Source organism: Pteropus medius, unplaced genomic scaffold, assembly GCF_902729225.1.
Source record: "Pteropus medius unplaced genomic scaffold, Ma_sr-lr_union100, whole genome shotgun sequence".
Lineage (NCBI taxonomy): Eukaryota > Metazoa > Chordata > Mammalia > Chiroptera > Pteropodidae > Pteropus > Pteropus medius.
Genome location: NW_024352787.1, coordinates 25,818,145 through 25,842,576, shown reverse-complemented (window position 1 = coordinate 25,842,576; position 24,432 = coordinate 25,818,145). Strand labels below are relative to the sequence as shown.

Genomic DNA, 24,432 nt, shown 5'->3' with positions numbered 1-24,432 from the left:
TCTTGGGAAGCTGGAGCCAACATTTAAGTAATCCAGTTACCCTGGAGCCTCCAGCAGAGAAGATCACAAGGAGAGACCACAGAGAGACAAAGAGGCAGCACGAGCTACTAGAGCAGCCCCAGCTGTTCTAGCTCCTGCTGCTGGAATCTTCCAGCTGAGGCCTTGGACACCATATGCCAGCGATAGGTGTCTTGCTATACTCTGTCCTAACTCCTGACCCACAGATCCATAAGTATAACCAATGGGTGTTTCACACTACTAAGTTTTAGGGTGATTTGTTGTATAATCATAGTAATGACACACTTTATTATATTCCCCATCCTTTTTAGATGAGAAAACTGAGGTTTAACAAACAGTTGGGCTGGAATTTGGACCTCACTCTCTTGACTCTCAGCCTAGAGCACCTTTCAGAGAGCCTTTCCTGATGTCAGCTTTCAGGCCAGACTGAAGCTGAAGAAAAGACATGGATTTGGTTCAGAGTCTCTCAAGGCTGGGCAAGCCTTTGGTTTTGTTCATATATCAACAAAGCAGGAATACTGGCTTTGAGATCTGTTTGAGCTTTAGCCAATGAGAGTGGAGCTTGCATTTGGGGGTTTTGGGTCCAGGGCAACTTACAATTACTAGTCTGAGACTAAAGGCATCAAAAGCATCAGCCAGTCCTGGGACTCTCTGAAAGCGGCTCATCCAGCCCTGCAAATCTGCCAGCAGCTGGCTCACTGAGGAATCACAACTTTAACACTAGGGTTAGTTGATGTTATTGTCATCACAATGGACCCTGTTTGAGGGTGTAGCCAAGGGGCTATGTGAGCAGGGAAAACCCAACAAACCACAATGTTGCTATGAAGACATCAATGCTGTTCTTTTGCCTTAGTCATTAACACCCCTTTCAGGAAATTCCATTAGACCAATTAATAATCTTATGGTGTGGCCACCTCAAGATGGTCTTGTCAGTGGATGTTCTCATCAGAGCCAGATTTGGGGGTGAGCAGCCCTTCTTGGTGGGAGGGCCACAACCTCTTAGTGAGTCTGGATAACAAGCTGGTGGGCTCCCCTTCTCTGAGATGAGCAGCAAAGTCTCAGTCTGGGCTCAGGGATTGTTGACAAGGAGGTTTTCCATGGCAACACAGGAAGCTGAAGCTGAATGTAGATTTCAGCTTTGGCAGGAATCAGACACCACAGGCAGACTTGGCCAGCCCCACAGCCATTGAGAACTTTGTGGCAGTAAGTCCTGAAGGGTCTCTGCCCCTCAAAGTATGGATTCCTGGAGAAACCCCCTTTCCCAAGGCCAGTTTGGAACCTAGTTGGCAGGGAGCTGAAAAAAGAATACTACAGTACAGAGAACAGTGATGTAACTTCTGGCAACTGCAGTGGTGTGCTGTATGTAGCCGTGATCTTGTTTGTTGTAATAGTGATGTGGTTATTTATGGAGGATGTGATGCCCGTTTCTCATGTTGATTGTAATATTGAGCTGTTTGGAAGCCATCATATTGTTGGGATGTGCAGTCATGGCAATGTTGGATTCATGGAGGCTGTAATATTGTGTCCTAAAGGTGGGCTCTGTGCTTTTCTGCTCTGTGTTGGCAGTGTTAGGGCAGTTGCCCAGTTTTTCTGCTCTGGATAGTTTAACCTCATGCTTCTCAGACTTTAAGGTGCATTCTAATTACTCAGGGATCTTGCGAAGTTGCAGGCTCTGATCCAGCAGACCTGGGGTAGGGCAGGAGAGTCTGCATCTCTAACAAGCCCCCAGAAAAACCAGTGCTGCTGGTCTATGGACCACACTCAGAATCCAAGCTTGTCTTGAGCAGCACTATCCAATAGAACCTTCTACAATGATGGAAATCTTCTATTTCTGCACTGTCCAATATAGTAGTCACTAGCTACCTGTGGTTAATGTGCCTGAGAAACTGACTTTCAAGTTTTATTTAATTTTCCCTAATTTAAATTTAAATGGCTATGCATAGTTAGTGGCTATCACATTGGACAGAACAACTTTAGACTGCTCTGTAGTGTGTTTTAGAATTCCCTAGAGGGCTTGTTAAAATAGATTGCTGGGCTCCACCTCCAGTAGGTCTGGATTGGGGTCTGAGAATTTGCATCTCTAACGGGTTCCCAGATGATGCTGATGCTGTCGGTCTGAGGTCAGCACTCTGAGAACTATGCCACCTAGTAAGCTCTCCCATCCCTGAACATCCCTGAGTGCAGGCTGCAGCAGGACAAAAAGCTAGATGCCACACCAATGTTATAGTTTGGTTCAAACATACTCCTAATGAATGGGATGGGATTTGGAAAGGGGGAGAGTCCATTGTGGGAGATCTTGTGGGAAGTTTAGGTTGGAACATTATTTTGAAACAAATAGAGGGATACATAATTAAGGCTGGTCTTTATAAATACAAAGACTCCTAGCTGGGAGGGACCCTGGAAACCATTTAATTTGTACTCCTAATTTACAGATGAAGAAACTGAGGGCCAGCCAAACACAGTTGACTGTGAAAGATGCCATATGACACCCAATGCTAGAACTTGGTTTTCAGGAACCTAGCCTACTATGGATGCCTTGACTTTATACTGCCTCTGAACTGAGCTGAGGGAGTAAAGGAGCTGAGATGTAGACTTCACAAGTGTCACTTGCAGCACGTAAGGACTTTCTTCAGCCCCTCAAGCTCATCCCTCTACCCAAAAAGAGGAGACAGCTCTGTATGCCACCTCTGGGTCCAGTCATCACCACCAAGAGGTTATAGCACTGTAATTTTTCTCCTCTTTGCCTGGGAAATTTGGTTGGATTTTAGCAGCTCTAGTTAAAAAAAATAAATAAATAAAGAAGACATAGGAGATTGAAACCATTGGTAGCAATGCTATTTTGAAGAACTTATGTACATATTTCAGTAATCTGTGCAGTTCCTCTTCCCAGTGCTAAACATGTGAAGACGCATATACCACAGTGACATAAAATTGCTGTCATTTATCAAAATCCTGCTGTGAGCCAGGATAGCAAGTCCTTTATATTCCCAATCTCATTAAAACTTCACAAAAAGCCTACAAGGTAGATGTTATTGTTATCATTTTTTTTATATGGGCAAATGATGACCTAGAGTGATTAATTAACAAACCCAGGTCATATAGCTTGTAAAAGGATCGATGGAAACTTCAATACAATCTGCCTGATGCCAAATTTTAAGTCTTTTTCATTGTGCCAGGGCAGTGTACATTGAGAGGTGCAATGAGCGACCCAGCCTCGCTTTTTGTGGGGCTGGTGCTTCTGTGTAGTGCTGTCTTCCATATGCCCACCCTGTCTTTCTCAATCCTGCTTAGCATCCAGGAATGAAGACAAGACACCTGAAGAATGAAGCTCAGCCTGGCTCGAAGCCAACGAACCAGGTGTATAAGTCAGGATGATTTTAGTTATAAGTAACATAAAGCCAAATTAAAGAAAATAAATGACAGGTACTGGATCATGTCCCAGGGAATTTCAAAGGAGGCAAATATGTTCTTCAGGTATGGTTAGACCCAGGGTTTCACCCATTAATCATCAGGGGTATCTTTTTCATTTCCTGGTTCTTTTCTTCTGGGTGGGTGTCATTTCCAGGCAGGCTCTCCCCATGTGCTGGTAAGGATGGCCTCCAACAGCTGTAGATCTATATTGTCCTTAAAGCTGGGAATCCCAGTGAAAAAAAACCCACCCCCTCCCCTCATGAACCTTTAGTCAAGGTTCCAGGGATGACTGCTATTGGTTCAGCTCCGGTCAAATGACCCTTTACCAACCAATCACTACAGTGAGAGGGATTGAGTAATCTAATTATACAGACTCTACTTTCATAACTGCCCCTGAAGATGGGGATGGGATCTGTCTTATCTGGATGTTGCTTTGAAAGTAGGATGTAATCTGTTAATAGAAGAAAGCTTAAACAAACAAACAAACAAACAAACAAAAAACCAAACCCTATTGCTACTACCATCTGCTAAACTAGTCTACACAGTAAATTGAAGTCACCTTCTTTGGGAATGGGATGGACTGGAGTTAGGTTCTATGAGCTATGACAATATTAGATTTTTTTTGAACATCAGCTCTATTTCATCTCCTAAATGTATTATGCATCTTCTGGATGCTGACACCTGCCTCACCCTGTTGAATCTGGTCACATGGACTGCTGGCTTCTGGTGGGGTGGAGATGTATGTCTTAACCTCCTGGCTTCCTAGCTTCTCCTTGGGGTGCCCTCAGTGGCTCACCCTTTCACCCTGCAGCCCTCCCAAGACCCTACAGTCCTGTGTGAGACTATACATTATCTATAGCCACATATTATCAGGGAGAAGGCCACTGAAGGAACTTGACCTTCACATTTCAATGCGGGTAGATTGAACATATCTCAATGGTGTTCAGATACAGGAAGTGGCTACTCTGATCTGGAGGATCCAGAAATTGCAATCCATTTCTTTGTTCATTCATTTATTTATTTTTCTAAAGCATGGGTTGTCTGTGGGTCCTACTAGCTTGCCAGATGGCGTGCCCCTGCTGGGGACAAGCCAGACTTCATGATGATCCTTTGGGTCCTAGCTCCTGGGCTCCTCCACCACTGGGACTAGCGTCTATGATGGAGTTCCTGAGCCCGGGGCCTGCTCAATACCCCACTCCCCACACCCTTATATTCTTTTCTTTCTCCTCTGATCAGCATGGCCTCAGTTCCGTGCAACCTGCTGCTAAACTGCCCTGGTTTAAGGCAAAGATTATGAGCACCTACGAGGGGATGCAAAGCAAAGGAGTGAACACTTGCCCAGAGAAGGACTGGCTAGTAGGCACAGCTAGCCCCCAATTTGGCAGTCTCATTAGGAAGAAAGGAAGGGGATGTCAGAGAGATATCAGGTGAGTCAGCACAGGTTGCTTGTGGGAAAGAGTTGCTTGTGAATCTTAAAAAAATACATATATTAAATTCATTTAAGCATTTTTACTAAAAGGAAGAGCCAAGAAGGGCACACACACCTTAGCACTTTGACTCTTTCTATGTGGATGGGTAGAAGCACTTGGGTGTCTTCACCCAGACTTTGTAAAACATCTCCTTGGTACCAGGCATGAAGCTACATGTGTGTCATCCTATTGGTTTTAGTTCTCTTACTCACCTTGTCCAAAAGCTGTGACCCATCTTTAAGTGGCAGAGGAAGGGTTTGAACTCAGGTCTACCTGACTGCCAAACCAAAGGCATCCTTTTCATTAGCACCGTAGTGGAAGAAACCCTTGAAAGCCCTCAGATAAGGAGGACTTGACAGGTAAAGAGGCCATTCAGGCAAAAGGGCAGAGGCTAGGTGAGGTGGGACCCTCACAGAGCTGCCACTGTGGGTGAGTTCTAAACTGAGGCAAACAACGGGTGGGCAGGTCTGGGCTCAGAGCATTTTGAGTTAACACAATGGGCCATAGAGAGCCTAGGAAGGTTCCTAAAGAGCGAATGCTGGGTTTAAAATGGTCTTTGAAAAGATTATTTGTGCAACTGGGTGCAAGACGGTATTTCAAAGAAAGGAGGGGTTGGCAAGATGTGTTAAAAGGAAATTTTGTGTGCTGCCTTAATTCCCAGATGAATCCAGATCTTATTGACCATGAGAAAGTGGCTTTGTCCTAAGCCTCTTTCCTGTGCATCTCTGGGAGGGGCCCAGAGGCCCCAGAAGGCAGTGTTTCCTTCTCCTCTTGACAAAGGGGCAGTGGGAGCGGCGTCACTGGTGAAGTCCTTTTTTTCCTCCTCAAGAACAGGGAATAGTGCTTATGGGGCCTGGCTACCGCTTCTGCACAAGTATTTATGAGCTGTGAGAGTTAAGATCATAAGGCTCCCACATTTTGCTTTTTTTAAAAGCCAATAACTTAAGAAAATGTTTTCTCCATAAGAAAAACTTCAAAGATCCTAGAGAATAAAACACTAAAAATTATTGAAAGTCGGCCTCACAAGCATCTTGAACATCAGCACAAAAGAATGTTCTGAAGCCAGGCAGGCCTCTTCACGGTGTAAGGATTCCTTTGTTTTCCTCATTCGCGGCAATCAAACGCAGGACCCAAGCTGTTAGGCATTTTGCTGCGGCCATCTGCAGGGCAGGCTCGCTAACCAGATTCTTTTTCATCCAGAGGTTGCTTTCAGAGGCAGGAACTATTGAAAACATCTCTACACTTTAAGAAAATAAAAATTTAAAACCTCCTTGCTGCTATTGAAGGGCAAGGTGGCCTCATGATCCTCTGCGTGAAGCATATGGGAGTTATTTAGGATAATTTCGCAGAGAGGCTGAGAGTGGACGTGCGCAGAGCCCGGGACTACATTTATTAGTTTGGTTGAGTTGCGTCAAGTTGTTTAAATTGGCTGAGCCTCAGTTTAATCACCCATTAATTGGGATAGTAAAATTTGCTCAGACTGTTTCACAGGGCTGTTGAGAGATCAAACGAGGTCATATTTAAATTGTATGTGGGTGTATTCCTCCTTATGAGAGAGAGAATCTACTTTTCCTGTGTTTTTACTCCTTCCCACCAAAGAGAAGAGGCTTGTCTGATGGGTCAAGTACTTGGAAGCTGTGAGCCAGGGTTTACCAGTGAGTCCAGGAATGCTTGGCGAGAGCACTCTGCTCCAGCCCCACATGTCTGACGGAGTCAGTGGCCCCGGTGGACCTCATCATGCAGCCAGCTGTGGGCGGTCTTGAATGTGGGGTCTGCAGGCAACAGCACATCCATGGCAGTCCTTATTGTGATGGTCCAGGCCCCGAGCTGGGAGGTGGGAGGTTCCATTTTGCCCTGTGTTTCAGAGTCCTTGGCTACTTTGATTCCTAATTGGCTGACAATCTGTCGGTGAGATGGGAAGGATGGATCTAGGGCCTGGAAAGACAGAATGTATTATTCAGGTATTATGGCTGGCTCAACGTCGAAGACCAGCTCCTGGAAAATTTGTGAACATAGCAAAGTATGCCGTTGAGCAGTTGGCCTTCTCTTTATGCACCTGCATTTTCTCCCTTCCTCTACTGCTTTCCAGAAAGGCCCTGATGCCAGTCATCTATACTTTAAAGGGAATTCAGGTTCATGTACCCTCTGTCCCCAGTGGATTTGTGTTTGAAATTCAGTGCTCATTATGGAAACTCAATGCTTATTACAGAAGCAAAGCTTCAGTTGTGTGTTAAAAAGATTTCATTGAGAGAAGTCAGGGGAACGATTCTCCAATGTCTGTGATATTTTGCCTCCTAGATTTCCCTTTCTGCTTCATAAATGAAAAACTTGTCCATCTACAGCCCTAGGAACATGGCCTTCATCCTGACACTCCTCTTGGGACATATTTAAAGCCTTTATAAAGACCTGTCTCTGCTCTTAGTTTTAAGGAAGAGGAAACAGTTGACAATTTTATTCTCCCTTTAAGTGAGGGAGACTCATTTATATGACCCACTGGCCTCTGAATATGAATATCATAGCAATACAAAAGCCCCTAAATGGTTGAAAAGTAAAAAAAGGATAAAGGTATAATTAATTTATCCATACAGTAGTTCCCCCTTTATCTGTGGAGAATACATTCAAGGACCCCCAGTGGATGCCTGTAACTGTGGATTGTACCATATTCTATATATATTATGTTTTTTTCTATGTATACCTACCTTTCTCCTTAACCAACTTCAACTCTGCTGGAAATATGGCAGCAGCTTCTTCGTTGGCTGGTGCAATTTCTGTGGTAATTATTTCTATTTTTCTCAGTCCGAACCTATTCTTGTATCTGTGTAACCATCCCACAAACTTAATACCTTTTCCATCTTAACTAATTACTTATGCACCGTGGCTGTCACTTTTGCGGTTTGAGATGCGACAACAAAACTTGCATGAATTTCTTTTTCCTTCACAATTTCACTGATGGAAGATTTGTTCTTATCATAAATCTTAGCAACTTCAGTATAGGGTTTTTTGTTTTGTTTTGTTTTTCTTGTTAAGTCAAGAACTTTCACCTTCTCACTTAATGGAAGCACTTTTCAGCTTCTCTTTGATATATGTGAATTGCCAGCATCACTATTCTTGAGCTTTGGGCCATTATTAAGTAAAATAAGAGTTATTTGAACTTAAGCATTGTGATACCCAGACAGTTGATCTGATCATGGAGATGGCTACTAAGCGACAGTGCAGAGTATACACTGGGCAAAGCAATGATTCACGCCCTGGGTAAAAACTTATGAGTGCCAAAACTTGAGTGCCAGTGGAGAAGATGGCCAAAGGCCCCAATCTGTGAGTGCTTCCTTAATGCTCTCCAAACATTTTCCTTAGAAGAAAGAGAATAACTTTTTAGAGCCTTATTTCAAAATTCGTTATGGATGAATAAGTGTTTTATAACGTAAAAATGAATGTTGGTTATCTCTCTTATTAGTCACATGAACTAATTTTAGGCAATCATTTTATTTTGGGGCTCAGTTTGACCATTGGTCTAACGGTTAAGTGGCTACACCAATATTGGTAACTAATCATTATATAGCATTGCGAATGTACATATACAAACTTATTTACTTTACTCACCACAACTCTAAGTCTGCCACTTTCTGTATTTTATGGACACTATAGAAAAATGAGATTCAAAGAAATTCAGCACATATTTATATATGTGAGTGTAAGTAAGTAAGAGTTAGAACCTGAGCTCAGATCTTCCGGGTAACTTTTATGGCCTTGTTGCCTCTCAAAATACAGAACAATCAAACAATGGAAGCCAAGCCCATTGAAGATCAAAAGCAAACCAAAACCCTTCATGCTGTCTGTTGGGACAACACACCTGAGAATTCCTTGAGGATGTCCCAGTGCTCTGTGAATGGGGAGCATTGTTATTGTAGTCATGCACCACATAATGATGTTTTGGTCAATGTTAGACCTCGTATATAATGGCAATATCATAGATTATAATGGACCTGAAAAATTCCTCTTGCCTGGTGATGTCATAGCCAGCAAAACTTTGTAGTGCAAAGCATTATTCCCATGTTTTTGGTAATGCTGGTGCAAACAAACCTACTGCACTGCCAGTCCTATGAAAGTATAGCATGTACAATTGCATGCAGTATGTTACTTGATGATGATATTAAATGACTATGTAACTGGTTTAAGTATTTACTATACTATATTTTTTATTAATATTTTAGAGTGTACTCTGCTTCTAAAAAATGTTTACTGTAAAACAGTATGCGGTGTTATGCTGGCAGCAGCCTCATACATCTTGCGTTTACCAGGTCTCTTGATTACATCATCTTCTCTTGTTCTTGATTTAATCTCATGTTGTTTTATAAATTTAGGGTAGCCTAACTGTACAGAGTTTATAAAGTCTACAGTAATATACAGTAATCTCCCCAGAGCAACTTCCAGTCTTGCAAACTCCATTTATGGTAAGTGCCCTATACAAGTGTACCATTTTACAAATCTTTTATACCATATTTTTACTGTACCTTTTCTATGTTTAGATATGTTTAGATACACAAACATTTACTATTGTGTTACAATTGCCTACAGTATTCAGTACAGTAACATGTTGTACAGGTTTGTAGGCTAAAAACAATAGGCTATACCACATAGCTTAGGTGTGTAATAGGCTGTACCATTTAGGTTTGCGTAAACATAGTCTATGATGTTTATACAATGACGAAATTGCCTAACAGCACATATCTCAGAACATATTCCTGTCGCTAAGTGGCACATGAATGTACTGTTCTCTGAGCAGATAGAGGTGTTCTTCCAAGGAAGACCTGCAATAGACCCCAGGAAAAACATCTCATTTAGTCTTCAGCCTTCCTAGGGTGCAACATCTCTATCCGCTGAAAGCCAAGGTCTTCTGCCAGCTTGAGGAGTCTTTGCACTGTCTTTGAATGTTGATATGTTTTTGGACATGCACGCACACGTGCGCGCACACACACACGGCTCTTTCTCTTATTGTTGCTGTATCAGCCTTCAAGTCCTTCTTGGTTGCACTACATGGTATGCTGGAACTCTAGATAAAGGAGGTCTGTACAGTGATGACAAGAATTGATTTCCAATTTCCTGCAGAATGACTCTATCATTGCTAGTGACTCAGGCAATTTAGCTCATATTCCAGGCCTGCCTGGGGGTTATAGATCACACTGACAACTTCCAGTCACACAGAAGGTCGACTTTGACAAGATGAGGAAAGAGACATTTTCAGAGAGTTTTTCATTGGGTGTGGCCATAAAGGAATGGCTGCCCCAGGCCTTTAGGCCATGTAGGCATCCTGGTGAGTGTAGATATAACTTGGCCATGATGAGAAAGCCAGTTTGTGATCAGGCTTCCAGTGGGCTTCCCAGGACAGCCCTTGTACTCTCTCCATAAACTGTCCAGCCCTGCTTAGCACAAGAACATTAAAAGACCCAGCCAAAAGATAGAAGGGATCAATTGTCAATAGTTTCCTCCTTACCAAATACTTAGACGGCATCTGTCTATTAAAAGATTTAACACATAGAGTGTCTTTTATTCCCTTTCTCAAAAGACTCCATTACAGCAGGTAAATTCTTTGCATTTACTCATTAATTCATTTTCATCTATTAAACATGCATTTATTGTGCATTGGGTACTAGATTAAATTGTCCCCCCGCCCCCCGACTGCATGTTAAAAAGATAGCAGTGCTCTACCTCCAGAGTCAGCCAAGCAAAGCAGAACCCGGCCCCATTAAGACAATGAGATCCCCCTATGGGCTGCAACTTTACAATAAAACCTAATTTGTTTAATCTTTGCAACAGCCCTACAAGGTGGGCTCATTACTATCTCTAGTTTGCAGACGTGGAAGCTAAGGCACAGAGGATAGGTCACATCAAGAGTGGCAGAGCAGAAATTTGAACTCAGGCCCTTTGGAAACAGTCTGCGCTCTTAAATATTGCACTATATCCCCCATGAGTAGTGGTTGAGTAGAGGAGATTTTTCACAGAGAGGAATAATAGAACCCCTAGAGACAGGCTATCAATTGCCCTGCTGTTAGTACTTCATCAAAGTCTTTGATAGCAGAAATAATTGCTGGAGGCCCAGGAATTGAGTATACATTTGCATATGTGCAGGTGTGAATGCTCACACACACACACACGTGTACATATATATACTTATACTCACACAGACACAGACACACACATACACGTGACAAAAGGACATAGCTCAAGAAGTCACAAAAGCAAGAATTAATGACACTGTTGTGCAGAACAGACACAGATTTCTCTCTAATCATTCAACTAAAAATTCTTTTTTAGAAATCATTGTGAAACTACTTCCCAACTGAGGCTACATTTCACTAATGCAACAGGAAGCTGATTGACTGAATATGTTCTGAGAACCACCGTTTAGCTGGATGCTGTGCTGGGCTCTTTCACAGACATTATAATACCTAAATGTCCACGACGCTTTACTCTGAGGACTGTTATCCACCCCATCTTACAGTTGGAGAGACTGAGGCTCAGGAAGATCTTTCTAGATCATATAGATCAGCTAGCAAGGGACAGACACAGGATGCAAACACATGCCTCCTGAGTCCCAGTCCATGCCTTTCCAGAATAATGCAGATATTCTTTCCCATGTGTGCTCTGTCGACAATTATTTTATTTTGACAAAATGTCTCTTTAGCATTAATCTGCTGGGATTCACATGAGTGTCAAGAGCAGACCAATCACCCAATTCCCTTTCTAAGAACCTGGACTGCTATTGGACAAGGTCCCAAAGCTCTGTCTTTGGCCCTTGTTTCTCCTGCTAGTGAAGAACTCCACGTGGGCCCTGCTCATGCCTCCTATAGCCTCTCTATGGAGTCTGTTTGCTCTGATCTTCCCCTTTCCCCCACCTCTTTCAGAAGCGTGTTTAAGGCTACCAGTCATGTTGTCCTCCACTTATCTCTCCCGAGGGTGGAACAAGACAATATAATCACTCCCCGTGCATCTGTCAGGTAGATGCTGCACAGGAAGCATATATGAGGTTGTTTTTAAATTCTGATCAAAGTGATTGAAACAGAATTACCTTGTGGGTCTTATTAAATGACAAGGAAAATTACTCATCAGACATCTGACTTGCCCCATGAATTCTTTGTATGCAGACGATGCTGCCTTTCCCCCCTTAAATAAATAAATGTTTAGTTTTCTGATCAATAGTTAAGATTGGGCTACCTGAAGAAGAATGCATTTAATCCCAAACGTAATGGCAATGGTCTATTGAGATGCTCTCCTGATACAGAGTTTAAAAGTAATTGTTCCCTTCAAGAGAGAAATATTTTCTGATTCTCATTTATCCACTTATTTATTCATTTATTCAATAAATATTGACTGGGCACCTATCATGTCATGTGGCAGGTCCAGTGTTAGGTGCTAAGAATGTTCTAGTGATGGATCTGACATGATCCCTGCTTCCAGGTAGCCTACAGCCTGGGGTGGGGGAAGAAATGCACAGTTATAGTAGAAGTTCAATAGATGATAGACTACTCATTCAAGTAATGTTTATAAATACATGGCGGGGGCAGGGGGGATAGCTTTTAAAATGGCTTCAATGCTTGCTACTTCCTGACATCCATGCCCATGTGCAATCTCTGCCCTTTGGGTATGGGCTGGACCTGTTGACTCACTTCTAATAAATAGACGAAGCGATGGGATGTCACTTCTAAGATTAAGTTACTGTTATGGGTTAAATTGTGTCCTCCCTCCAAAAGATATATTGACGTATTAACCCTCAGTACTGTAGAATGGGACTGTACTTGGAAATACGGTCTTTGTACACATAGCAAGTTAAGCTGAGATTATTAGAGTGGTCTCTAATCCAATATGACTAGTGTCCTTATAAAAAGGGAAAATATAGACAGAGACAAACCACGGAGAATGCCAAGGTGAAGGCAGAGATAGGGATGATGCATCAATGAGTTGAGGAGTGCAAAAAATTGTCAGCACACCAACAGAAGCTAGAGGAGAGGCAGGGAACAGATTCTTTCACAGGCCTCAGAAGAAATCAATCTTGCTGACACCTTGCTCTTGACCTTCCAGCCTCCAGGACTGTGAGACCATACATTTCTGTTGTTTAAGCCCTCCAGTATGTGGTATTTGTTATGGCAACTTGAGCAGACTAATATAATTACAAAAAGGCTATAATTTCTGTCTCACTTCCACTCTATCTGGTCCCTCTTGCTTGTTTAGATGAAGTCAGCTGCCTTACTGTGAACTGTACCATGGGGAGGCCCATGTGGCAAGGAACTGCAGGTTGCCTCTGGGCTAACAGCCAGGGGGAAAATGAAGGGGAAACTGAAGTCCTCCACTCAACAGTCTTTAAGGAACTGAATCCTGCCAACAATCAAGGAGTGAGCTTTGGAGAAAATTCTTCCCCAGCTAACAGCTTGGCTATAGTCTTCTGAGAGACCCTAAAGCAGAGAAATCAGCCTAAATTCTTGACTCACAGAACCTGAGGTGGTAAATGTTGTTTTAAGCTAATAAACTTTGGGCAATTCGTTACACAGCACTAAATAGCTGATACCATCTGTAAAATAGACTAGATACTGTCCTAAGCCCCAGGGCAATGCAGGTGACACAGTTCTGGCCTTCTGAAAAGGCATTTGGTTAAAAGAGCTTGGGCTCTGACCTCTGGTTGTTCTGGGTTCAAATTCTAGCTCTGCTGTTCACTTGTTCTGCTGTGTCTATAGGTTACCTTACTTTGGCTTCTTCATCTATTAAAAAAGGAAAAGTAATGTCCTGGAAAGATTGTTAATTTTCGTAAAGACTTTAAAGAGTTTATTTCAATGAATATTTGAGTGTCTATAGTCAGGCACTTGGGGGATAATGGGGTGACAGAGGTGACTTACCCAGAGTGTACTTCTGCTCTTGTGGAATTTACCTAGTAGAAAGAGCTGGAAAATGAACAAGTCAGCAGGAGCTTCAGGGAGCGCTATTTCCTGTGCAAGAAAGGAGAGGAAGCCATCTCATTTTACGTAGTTCTTTGAGACAAAAGGTTGGGGAAGGCCTCTCTGAGATGACATTTGACCAGAGACTGGAAAGAAATAGCCAGTTAAAGGTCATGGGGAAGAATGTGCCAAGCACAGTCCAGGTGACTGGTGGTGGGTGTGGGCCAGGATGAATGGATTTGGAATGTATGGTGAAGGTAAGACCAAATGATTTCCTGATGGCTTAGGTCTGTCCTCCTGGGTTGGAGGGTAAGGGAAGAACTGAATAGGACTTTTAGTTTTGAATTATGAGCAATCAGGTGGATGGTGATGCCATTTGCTGAAGCAGGAAGTATGGGGACTTAGCAAGTTTGGGGAGGGGACATGGGAGTTTGGGTTTGGATGCAGAAAGTTGTAGATGGCCATTAGATATGTGGAGAAACTAGGAGGGCTGTGGGCAAGTCAGTCTGGCCTGGGTTGAAGATCCATCCTTTGGAATTTTCAGATTGCAGGTGATGTGTTAAAGCCAAATGTGTGTATCTGGGGAGTGAGGATTATAGACATGAGGCAGTATAGCTGACTGAGCTTGGAGCACTTAGCAGAAGTGAAGGACAGAGGGAGGCCTCCCAGTAAGGTGGGAGGGGACCTAGATGTGGGTCAAGTAAAAGTTTTGAGATGGAAGGAGCAATCCTGTATGCCCTGGTGAGGCTGAGGACTGCCAGTTCCTGGACTCAGAGACACCAGGAAAGGTTGGAAATATTGTAGTGAGCCAGGCATAATTCTAGACAATCCTGTGTTCAAGATCTATGCATATGGCTTGCTTAGTGCAGGATGTGCGTGTGTGTCAAGGTGAATGAGTTGGGGTATAAGAGTAGGAAGAATACTCTGGCAGAGAGAAATACGATGCAAAGGCACGGTGGGTATGACAGAAAATGTTCAGAAACTGGCCACCATCTGGCTTTTTAGGGTCCAGCAGATTCTAAGGGGTGTGGTGTGGGGTGGGAGGTAGTAATAAAGTTGAGATTGTTGGTTCTACCCTCTGTCCATAAGAGGGCTTGAAGTGTGTGTGTGTGTGTGTGTGTGTGTGTGTGTGTGTGTGTGTGTGATGGTGGAGTTTATGATTTAGAAAACAATTGCCAGTAAATTGTTAAAATTCAGATTTCTTGGCCCCATCTGCAGAGATTCTAGGTCATAGATTGAGCGAGTGGCTTGGAAATCTGCATTCAAACAAGCATCTGTACTGCTCTCTGCCCTGCCCTTGGCTGCTAGGCCTCTGCCAGAGAGCTGCCATGATGTAGTTGAACCTCTGCCTTTGGATCAGGCCCATTTACTCAGTGTGCTGTGCCAGGCAAGGGGATTGTTTTCTGAGCTTGTTCTACAAAATGGGTGTAATAGTACCATATTTTAAAAATTTTTTACACTTTTTCAACAAATACTTATTATTAGGTAAGCCATGATTCAGGATCCTGGGATGGGTTGTACCCAGGTCCCTGTTTACCTCCCTGGGAGAAGGATAGAGGAAAGAGGAGAGGCAGGGTGGAGCCAGTTCAGATCTTTCCAGGAAATGTGCCTTCTGTCCAATGGTCGTCCCCGGCTGACACCCAGGACATGAGACAGAGGGACTTGTATATATGCTGCTATTATTTGCACATGGAGATATCACCCCGCTTTAGCAGTCATCGTCTTCTCACAGCTGTGGAAGTCCAGGTAGTTCTGCCAGCAGTTCCTGGTCTGGTTCTGGCTGGGCAAGTGGCTGTCAAAAGGGGCAGTCTAGTAGTTCTTGATTTTGCTTTCGATGTCTCCTGCCATATTACTGACTTCTAAAGACTCCCCTGAAGCAGCTCGCAGCTCAATGTGACCGTAGCAGGGCTATTGTGAGTGTTTAAATGAAATAATATGTGCAAGTCATGAGAAGAATGTTTGTAGCTTTCCAATGCATTGTCCAATCTCCTCTTCTATATATATATTTATATTGGTTAGACATCTATATAGTTCATAAAATGATCTCCCCAATTGTACCCTTCCTCCCCTGACTCTCCACCTAGCCAATGTATTAATGCTAACTGCATTTCCTATGCTGTGCTCCCCATCCTCGTGACCACCCATCAGCTACTAATTTGTACTGCTTTAGCCCTTCAACCCATTCTCCCAGCTCCCCAAAACTCCCTCCCCTCTGTCCAACACCACGTTGTCCACTATATTTGTGAGTCTGTTTTTGAATAGTTTGCTCTTTTTATTCCTTAGATTTCACATATAAGTGAAATCATATAGTGTTTATCTTTCTCTGACTTAAATACCTTCTAGGTCCATCAAAGCAATATCTTTTTCCATCCCTTCCTTTTCATATGTAGGGGTCTTGTTTTCTTATCCTTTCAGCCACTCTATCTTTTGGTCGGAGCACTTAATTCTTTTCCATTTAAGGTACTTATTGATAGGAATGTAGTTGTTATCATTCTTTATTCCTGTTTTTGATACATGATTTTTCTTCTTAAGAAGTCCCTCCAACATTTCCTGTAATACTGGCTTGGTGGTGATAAATTCCTTTAGCTTATTTTTGTCTGTGAAGCTTTTTATCTATCCTTCAACTCTGAATGATAGCTTTGCTGAATAAATTATTCTTGGTTGTCGATCCTGGGTCTTCATCCTGTCGAATATTTTTTGCCAAACCCTCTGTTCTGTATAGTTTATTTTGAGAAATCAGCTGCCAGTCTTATGGGTGTTCCCTTATAAGTAACTATCTGTTTTTCTCTTGCTACGTTTAATATTTTTTCTTTGTATTTAACCTTTGACATTTTAATTATGAAGTGTCTTGATGTGGGCCTCTTTGGATCCCTGATTTTTGAAATTCTCTGAGCTTCCTGGGGTTTTATGTCCATTTTCTTCACCAGGTTAGGGAAGTTTTCCATCATTTCTTCAAACAGCTGTTCAATATCTTGATTTTCTTTAGGTACGCTGATCAGACAAATATTTGGACCCTTAATAGTGTCCCATATGCTCCTTAAATTATTTATATAGTCTTGGCTTCTTTTTCTTGTCATTCTGATTGAGTGTCCTTGGCTTTCCCATCCTCTAGATAGGGCATTTGATCTTTTTCTTTATTCACTTTGTTTATTCTTTTGTTTTTTCCATTTAATACACTTCTCATCTCAGATAATGTGTTCTTGTTCCCTTTTATAATTTCCATTTCCATTTTTATGTTTTTTTTATCTCTTTGTTGGAGTTCTCAAAAGATCATTGAGCATCTTTATAACTAGTGTTTTAAACTCTGCATCTGTTAGATTACTTGACTCCATTATATCTGGATCTCTGTTCTGTTCTCTCATATGGTTTCTGCTTCTTTGTCTTCCCATTTTGGCTGCCTTTCCATGTCTGTTTCTATGTTCTAAGCAAAGCTTTTAAGTCTCCCGGTCTTATTAGCGTGGATTTGTGAAGTAGGTGTCCAGTGGTACAGTCCTGAGAAGAGTTCAGCTGCAGGCCAAATTTATCCCCAGCCTGTACCCTCTGGGGCTGACTGTTAAGATTCAGCAAGCAATCCACAGATGCTGTGCTTAGAGTTGCCTCAAAAGGTCACACCAGAAACTGGGGCCAGCTGCCTCCAGTGTGAGTCTAGGCGCTGCTCAGCAAGGAACACCTGACTCGGTGAGGATATACTTGGATGTGGCTTGGGTGGGGCCAAGAGTTGGTTAGGTGGGGTTTCAGGGAATCTTCTGGGTGGAGTGATCTCTGTCATCCAGTTTGATGATGTCATGGCTATGGAGGTGCTGTGTTTGTATACTGGTAGTGGAGAGGGCTCAACAGGGAACAATGGATACTGTTGGCATTTCTGTACAGAGTGAGTCTCATCTAGGCCCTCACTCCAATAATGTCTCCTTGTAAGTCCTTGATGCTCCCTGTGTGCAGCCAAATCAGCATTGGTGCTCAGAGTGAGCAAGTCTGTCACTGTGAAAATCTGCTCATGGACATGGCCCCTTTAAGGGGCTTCTGCTGTTGCTGCTGCCTCGGTCTATGTCTCACTCAGGCACTCAAGACAGGCAGTCCTGCGTCCTCGCCCCATCATACCTTCTGCTGTTGCAAGGTGATTTCCTGGACTTCTCCCTAGTTGTATGGCTTGCTCATCTAGATCCCAGGCGATTTTTCCTTGCTGCTGCTCCTTATTACTGTCACAACTTTGATTTGGTTGCCAGAGTGATGAACAGAGCCTCTATCATCTATGCCATTTTTTTCGTCCCCCTTCTTCTTCCTATATTTTTAAAGGCAGTTCTTGCTTGGCTTAAAACTATTTCTCAATCTCCCTTGAGATGGGGTAGCCAATGAGATTGAAGCAGAAGTCATTCAGTAGTGATTTGAAAAAGCTCCTTAAAGGACCCTATCGCCTTCCCTTCCCACCCCATATCCTCTTCCTTCTTGTCTGAAACATGAATGTGAATAGCTGAGCCCTGCATCCATTTCTGACTACGGTGGTGGCCTTGAGGATAAAAGTCACTCATTAAAAATGCTGGGACAAGAACATTGGAGAAGTCTGAGTATTGATGATTTTATGGATTTTCTACAATGGTCTTAGACTGCCTTCCTTCAGACTCATTTTATAAGAGAAAAACAAAATCTCGGTCTTGTTGTCAAAGCACTGTTATTTCAGGTCTCCATTATGGACATAGCCAGAAAAAACTTAAAGCGCAAACACTTTTCCCAGTTCCTGACCCTTTGTAAACATTTACCCAATAGTACCAATTATGGTTGTTATGATAGTGGTTATGACAATGTTGACATGGTCAGCTTGGAACCAGCGAAAGCCCTGGTGTTGATTATCCCAGCTTAGAGTCTGTGGTTTAGCTTCAGGGACACAAACTTAAATAACAATCATCAAGGTTTCCTTTACTTTCTCATTGTGGTGCTTCCCACTCTCCCTTGTCCTAACCCCGACAAGTTCCTTTACTCCGACAGTATCATCAGCTCCATTTTGCAGATGAGAAAACTGAAGTTCAGGGAAGTGAAGTTACCATTCATCCATCCTCTAGCTAATGGTGAAATGACACACTGAACCGAGGACCAACTGTGTTCTTGAGGCTGTGGTGATACGCAGAGTTGGAAAGGGAAGAATGCCCGTTTTGGAGCTTGACGGATCTGTGTGTTCATTTGGTACTGCAGCATACTAGTTGTGTGATGTTGAGTAGTGACTTCATTTTTTTGAGCCTTAGTTTCTCATCTGTAGAATTGGGTCAATAAACACAGCATAGATGACTAGGTAATATGAGCCTAGGACAGGAGCTGACATGTAGTAGGCACTCAACAAAAGGTGGTCTATACCTTTTTGTCTTCTCATCAGGATTTCAGGAAACTACAGATTTTTTCACTTGGATATATTACCTATGGGTGGAGCGACCTTCAAATGGTCACAGCCTGTCATTCTAAACCGATGAGAAAAGCTATAGAAGGCTCAAAGTCCTCCTTCTCTATCTAGTGTGGCCAGAAATCCTTAGAGGCAGCTGCCCAAATACTCTTTTTCCTAAAGTGTTAATGTCTTTTCCTAGGAAACTGCTTTAGAGTCCTGCCTTCCTGCTGGGAGGTGTCATTTGCAGGAATGGTTGATTTGACAATAGATACACTAAGAAGGGCATCTCTAAATTCTGTGCATACAGCCTGGGTCCCTATCATTCATGTCCCCAGGAGCTCCCACTGATTCCCTAACCCAGATGGATGGTACTGAGGAGAGAGAGAGAAATCTTTGAAGTAGAAGTCACTTGGACTAATGGAATAATTACTCCACAGAACCATTTGTGAAGTAATTATGGACTATTGTTAGAATGCTCCCGTTGTTTTTTTTTTTTCAGTAATGAGACTTTGCTTGGAATAATTATGGGTGTGGAGAAGCAATAATATGTGTGTGCATTTCAAGAGGAGAGAAATACCCTTCATGCCCCCTCCTCTCAAAGCGACCCCCTCCTTTCTCATCTCCCCGATACAAAACCAGAAACTCGCCCTGAAGCCACATGGACCGCAAGTGTGCATCACTGTGTTCTCTGCCCTGCTTGCAAGGTTTCTGGTATTAAAATACAATTTTGTGAAATACTGGTTGTAGAATAATTTGCTGAGAAATGCATTTCTCCTAAGGATGGAAAGATCTTGAGGTAACATGGTTAACGTAATGAATCCCTGGGGTCTTCTAAGTGAAGTTCTCGAGCAGCTCTCATCAGCACTTCATGCCTGACCTGGGTCTCCTTCTTGCCCCACCAGCCTCCTAGGACATCTGTGGGGTCCATCCCTCAGCATGGATCCTGCCACCTGCTTTTGCCCAACCCACTGCCTCTGCTTGATAGGGGCTATGGAAAGTTAATTGAGATAAATACCATATTAGTTCTCTATTAGGGTAAATGAGGTATGTAAGAAAACAGTAACAGAACATTCGTCCCTGCCAGCACTTAACACATTAATTATGTCCAGATGAGAACCCAAAAGCCTGCCCCAGAGATGAATGGAAGAGGAAGGCTGAGGGCCAGATTGCTCTTTCTAAATAGAAATTCAATCTGAAGGTACAGATGATGAAGGAGAGGGCAGTGTGGAGGAGCTGAGTCTTGATGGAAGGGACCGGATCCTCTGGGGTCCTCCCCAGTGTTGATCCATGTATCCCAGAGGAAACTGAAGGAATTGTCCAGGTAGCCTGGCACAAGCACAGAGCCAATAACAATTGTGAATAATTATAACTACCATTTGCCAAGCTTCTAGAAAGGACAAGCCCTTCAGGTACATGCTCATTTAACCCTCATTTCATGAACAGAGGGAAGGAGTTTGTCTAAGGACTCTTAAAACAGAACTTCCCTTTGGGGAGGAACTTCAAGCTTATGCTTGCACGACAAAAATCTGATGCCCTAGGGTCATGCCCTGAGGTCTTGCTGAACCTAGAGTCCTGGGAGGTATGGGGTTTGGAAGGTGGAGGGAGCTTGCAAATTCCCAGCCAGGATGTCTTAGTCTGGGCTGTTACAATAAAATACCACAGTCTGGGTGGCTGCTAAACAACAGAAATCTGTTTCTTACAGTTCTGGAGCTGGAAGTCCAAGATCAGGGTGCCAGCCTGGCTGGGCGAGGGCTATCTTCCAGGTCTCAAGTTTCTTATTGCATCCTCACATGGCAGAAGGGACAGGGAGCTCTGTGGGATCTCTTTCATAATAGCTCTGATCCCATTGACAAAGGCTCTACCCTCATGACCTAAGCCCTTCCCAAAGGCTCCACCTCCTAATACCTTCACATGGGGCATTGGGATTTCAACATATCCCTTTGTGGGGACACACACATTTAGCCCATAGCACAGATCTTTGTGGACACCATCCTTTGGCTCTGTCTGGGGCTCTGTGGCCAGATGGTCCACCAGCCACAGACACAGACTCTTATCAGAGCAAGGCGGTCATTTTCCATGAACGCAGAAGGTACGTGCGGGAGCCAGTTTAGATCCTGCCACCACTCATGAACTTACTCTGAGTCACAGGTGATTCTACTAGAGGAGACAGCTATGCCAATATCTGATTTCTGGGTAGCTGGGGTGACAGTGTCATAGCATATGAATTAAGCATGTCTCTAGTCTTATGGGACCTAAGGTTAAAATCCACTCAGCTGGGAGATCTTGTACAAGATCACCTCCAAGATTCAATTTCTTATCTGTAAAATGGGTATAGTAACCCTATCTAATAGAGTTTTAGGAGATTAATGAGACAATCCAAGTAATACACTTGGCACAGTGCTCAAACACATTATGTTCACAAACATTAGCGGCTATTCTAAGTACAAAAATATTCTTGAGAGCTGGGTCTCTGAAGACCCACCTAAGTTCAACTCTTGGCTCTTCTATTTAGCAGTTGTATGATCTTGAGCTAGTCACTAGTTCCCCAAGGCTCAGTTTTCTCATCTATAAATGGGGTTAATAGGTGTACCTACTTTAGAGAGTTAAGAAAGTTATCTGTTAATCCATTTAATGTACTCAGCATAGTGCCTGGCATATTTATTATTTACCTCTTTATTCAGTCGTGAGTTTATCTACAGGTAAAGGAGGTACCTGCCTTTCAGTGCTAAAACTGGAAGGAGTTTAGACCTATTTAAGGCCAGCTGGACAGTGACTAGTTTGAGGAAGGGCATAGATTGTCTGGGCTCCAAAGCTGGGGTCATTCACTGCCCAGAGCTGCCTTCTTGAGCCAGCAGTTAGGAGATCTCTTCTGAAAAGAGTGACATCCTGTTTAGGAGCATGGCTGCTGTGTGTGGGGCTCCAATGGCAGCTTCTTTAGGACAGAGGGGTTGCTTGTCTCATCTTTGTGTCACCCGCTCAGACCAAACCTTGGAACACTGTAACATCAACACCTCAGTGAATTGCTGAGTTGATCATAACACGAGACAAACGTGAACATCTAAGATGGTGTGTAATTAAGTCTCAACTAGTATGGTACATATAATTTGAACAGAGACTCCAAAGTCAGCTTCTGGAACAGAATGTATGTGTTATAGGTTAGAGGGCAATGGAAGGCCTCGAGAAAGGGAAGGAGTTTTAACTCAATGCAGTGGATTATAGAGAGATGCAGACAGTTTCAGAGGTGTAATGACCTCTGGGAGTATCTTAAGAAGTTGACCTGGTGGCTGTGCAAGATGAATTGAGAGTGTGAACTAGGGAGTGAGGACAGGAAACAGCCATGTTCACTTGACACCAGAGGCCTGAGAGTGTGGAGCTGAACACAGCCACCCTCAGCCTCTTATCTGATTCAAGCCTCCTGGGAGATTATGTGCTCTGCCTTGTGTTGCCAAGTGATACAGTCACTTAACCATGACCTACAGATTAAGTCACCTATTGTGTTGAGTAATAAGTCATTCTCAGAGGCTTTTGTGAAAGGAAATAGAATATTTATGCAGGTCCTAGGGAACCCGAGGACACCTTGGAAGCAGGAGATGGCTTTGAAGTGGAGTCAAGTGAAATCCTTAAGCCTCTGTGTCTGTGGATCAGTTCAGGAATCGATTTTGAGGGCAGAATATTTTCAGTGCAAAGAAACTTTCAGCGAGAAGCCTTGAACAATAAGCCTGTCTGGAGCACAGAGACTTTTTCTCAGTCTCATTAGTCAGGGCATTGTGCACAGGGCAAAGAAAAAATAAAGTGATCAGCAGGCAGGAGACCTAGTCTGAAGGCCTGTTGGTCACAATCCCACTGTGTGGCCATGAAGAACATGGGGAAGCCAGAACCTACAGATAATGAACCCCATGTTAGACTTTCTTGTGACAGCTTATTTAACCTTAAAATACCCTGGGAAACAACTTTTGATGAGGAAAGCATGGCTCAGAGAGGGAAATTCACTGGCTGGTTGTCACACTGTGGTGATTCCTTTCAGTGAAGAGCTTGTTGCCTAGCTTCTGGGGGAGCCATCAGCCCCTTCGGGGACTGCCTTGATGAGGAGAGCCTCTGAGGCCAAAGTCATACCCTCCTGGAGACCCCCATCCAGTGACTGATCAATATGAGAATATAAGGGCCAAGCCATCTCCATCTTACTGAGGACAATTCTGAAAAGTCATTCCAGCTTCAGATGGTTTGCCAAGGTTGTCAATGAGCCTGATAGCAGCTAAACTCCTCCCCAGTTGCCGTTGCTTCCTTCCTTGCCCTTCACAGGTATGGAAGGGAACCCCCTTAAAAAATATCCTATATACTAAACTACATCTCAGAATCTGCTTCCTGGAAAAGCCAACTTGTGACATGTGATGAGAAAATGCTGAAGCCTAGAGTTAGTCATTCCCTCTCTGGGCCTCAGTTGCTTCATCTTAAAAATGCAAAATGGTGTACTAGATCTGAGGTTCTCAAAGGGTTGTCCGTAGAACCCTGAGGGTGCCCAAGATGCTGTCAGGATGTCCATGAAGACAAAACTATTTTCACAATATTATTATTTATTTGCCATTGTTGCTGAGTTGCCATTTGCACTAATGTTGCAAAAACAATGATGGCTTGGTGGTGGGATCAAACCACTAGTCTCATCTCATTTTTTACCCATGCACTTGAAATTTACAAAAAAAAAATACTAGTGCCATTTAAGAACATTCTTGATTAAGCAGTAAAAATTAATGCTTTTCTTAACTCTCAACCCTTGACCATACTTCTTTCTACTATTCCGAGTGACCAGACGGACAGTACATACACTAAAGTACAGTGGTTTCCTTGTGAAAAAACACCTGTATGATTGTTCGAGTTGTAAGCTGAATTAACTGCCTTTTTTTTTTCACAGAATACCATTTCTGCTTGAAAGAACAGTTGACAGAGAAGCCATGGCATACATTTTCTCAAAAATGAACAAAGTAAGGCTGTCACTTCAAGCAAAACAACTCACACAATTTGTTATAAATGATAAAATTCAAGCTTTTAAGTGACTATTAGAATTTTGAGAAACTTTATCTGACATCATACTTGACAGCTTCCCAATATTGTAGGTTGGACTTTTCTGATGAAATTGGAGGTGACATTAACCAACATGATTTTTTTAATATTGTGTAATTTTATAGTGTGTCAACATTTAGAAAGACCTGCATAACTTAGTGAGCTTACATCTAAATTAGCAGTCTCT

At 43.0% G+C, this 24,432-nt stretch overlaps 1 pseudogene; it reads right to left on the bottom strand.

Annotated features, from left to right (window-relative positions):
* Positions 1-15,408: 15,408 nt before the first annotated feature.
* LOC120591653 (cytochrome c oxidase subunit 6B1-like) lies at positions 15,409-15,916 on the bottom strand (annotated as a pseudogene).
* Between the last annotated feature and the right edge of the window lie 8,516 nt (positions 15,917-24,432).